Source organism: Bos grunniens, chromosome 1 (assembly GCF_055505025.1).
Source record: "Bos grunniens cultivar Pamir isolate PY7600 chromosome 1, Bosgru_T2T1.0, whole genome shotgun sequence".
Classification (NCBI taxonomy): Eukaryota; Metazoa; Chordata; class Mammalia; order Artiodactyla; family Bovidae; genus Bos; species Bos grunniens.
Genome location: NC_141165.1, coordinates 27,490,241 through 27,492,720, shown reverse-complemented (window position 1 = coordinate 27,492,720; position 2,480 = coordinate 27,490,241). Strand labels below are relative to the sequence as shown.

The following is a 2,480-nucleotide window of genomic DNA, read 5'->3' as shown; positions in this document are numbered from 1 at the left end:
GCTCCCTGGCCCTCGCAGGCTCTCAACAATCACATGAGATTTTAGGAATGCACCACACAGAATTGATTAGTGAAAGGATATACCACATAGAACTGATTTGTTAAATATCACCCCTCCCTTACCCTCTGCCTCCAACATACTCCCTAGAGTACTACAGGCAGGGAAGACCTAAACTATTGGGAGGAATCCCAAACACTTTTCCAGAGTAGAATTCGGCTAAGTCCAAAAAGGGTCCTTCTTTTAAGGGTTTTGGGAAACTAGACACTGCAATTTTATTAGTATCAGCGACGTTTGTTTGGAGCAAATTCAGCTCCAGGAGCTGCATGGTTGAATGCAGGAGGGGTTCCACCAATTGCCCCAATTCCTTCCATTGTAGCAGCTTGGCCAAAGCGTTCAGTTGTTGGTGGGGTCAATCCCAAGGTTCCATCTGGCATCATAGTGGCTGGTCCTGGAGGAGCTGGGGTACCAGCTGGCACAGGAGCAGGGGGCATGGCACCTCTGTTGTTTATGCCCATAGCACCTCCCATAGCCATCTGACCCATCCGTATCTCTTGCTCTCTCAAATCAGGGAAGGTTCCCTTGAATCCTTCCTGCTGTCGTCGCATCATTTCTTCTTATTGCCGCCGCATCTCTTCCTCACAGCGCCTGCGCTCCTCCTCCTGCCTGAGCTCCAGCTGCTTTCGTTTTTGCACTTCTTGATTGTGCAGCTCTTCCATCCTCCGAAGTTCTTCTTGACGCCTCATCAAATCCTGCCTCATTAGCATGACCTGGTGCTCATGGCGAGCAGCCGCCATCTCCATCTCCAGCTTCTCACGAGCTTCCTTGACGTTTCGGTCCACTTGGTCCTGCTGCTGCTTTTCCATCTCAATAAGTGCCTTCCAGCACATGGCATACTCATACTCAAAGGAGCCAGGCTGTGCAAATCTGGGTGGCTGCTCTCGCTCTTTGTGAAATAGCTGATTCTTTATAACCAGCTTCTCTGGGAGTCCCTCCTCATCATCTAACTGGTCCATGGGCTCCACAGTCACGGGTCGAGGAAATGTGGTTAGCAGGAAGGAGCCTTCACTGCATCTGTCCAGAGCTTTCCGAGCAGCTGGCTTCCCTGAGAATTCAACAATGCCTTTTCCTGAGGGCCTGCCTCGATCATCCACAATGACTACAGCCCTCTCCACCTGGCCGAACACAGAAAAGGCCTCCTCCAGCAGTTCATTGGACACATACTGAGGAAGGTTTCGGACTGTAAGGGATGCACTATGGCAGGCAAAGCGCACACGCAGCTGCTTTCCACGGAGTGGCATGTTGTCCAGTTCTACTTTGGCAATCTCCGCTAGGGTTCGTGTTTCCAAGCGGATAAAGCCAAAGCCCTTGTCCTTATGAATGAAGACTTCGCCTGCCTTCCCATATTTCTCAGTTTCCTCATTTCCTCCTCAGTGATGTCAGGAGGAAGATTGCCCACAAAGAGCCGGCTACGCTGGGTGAAGGTCTTCTCTCCTGGTTTCCTAAAATTCTTCAGGTCAATAGTCAAGCCTTCATTCTGGCTGCTGGCTTGCTGCCCATTTGCAGGCATTGGTGGAGGTGGTGGCTGCTGCTGTTGCTGCTGGTGGTGCTGCTGATGGTGATGTTGATGATGCTTCCTTGGAGTGTGGTTTTGTTTCTCCAAGTTAAAAGTTTTATTGCTCTGCATCTTTGTACCTCTCCACCGACTGTTTTCTGCTCAGAGTAACAGCGAAGCTACACGGCCTTTTTCCCTCTTTACTTTCTGCCATAAGGGTGGTGTCATCTGCATATCTGAGGTTATTGATATTTCTCCTGACAATCTTGATTCCAGCTTGTGCTTCTTCCAGCCCAACGTTTCTCATGATGTACTCTTCATATAAGTTAAATAAGCAGGGTGACAGTATACAGCCTTGCTGTACTCCTTTTCCTATTTGGAACCAGTCTGTTGTTCCATGTCCAGTTCTAACTGTTGCTTCCTGACCTGCATATAGGTTTCTCAAGAGGCAGGTCAGGTGGTCTGTCAGGTGGTCTTCCCATCTCTTTCAGAGGTTAGGGAAGCAGTTAAACACTAAGCTAACCACTTTAGTGATGTATGCAACTTGTCTCCAACAGACTTCTAACAAAATCTTCATTTTTTACATCAAGCGGGTTCTTCTTTCCTTTAGATCTTGAGGATATCAAACTTTTAAAAAATGTATATTCTTTTTTGAAGTTAACTTCTCAAATGGTTTTTCTTCCTTACCTTCTAAAAGTAATATATTTTTAGGACAATTTTATGTTACTGAAAATTGAGCAAATGGCACACAGTTCCCTATACCCCACCTCTCCCAAACACAGTTTCCCTATTACTATATCCTGGGGCAAGTCAATGAAAATCTTTGAACAGGTTTCGTTGTTCTTTGAACAAAGTAGATTATCTATACAGTGTATAGGACTAAATCACAAGGGAAAGTTAGATCTTTTAAATCATGAATGAGACCAGG

The 2,480-nt window shown here is 46.8% G+C and overlaps 1 pseudogene; it reads right to left on the bottom strand.

Moving 5' to 3' along the window:
* Positions 1 to 235: 235 nt before the first annotated feature.
* LOC147379185 (non-POU domain-containing octamer-binding protein pseudogene) lies at positions 236 to 1,741 on the bottom strand (annotated as a pseudogene).
* Between the last annotated feature and the right edge of the window lie 739 nt (positions 1,742 to 2,480).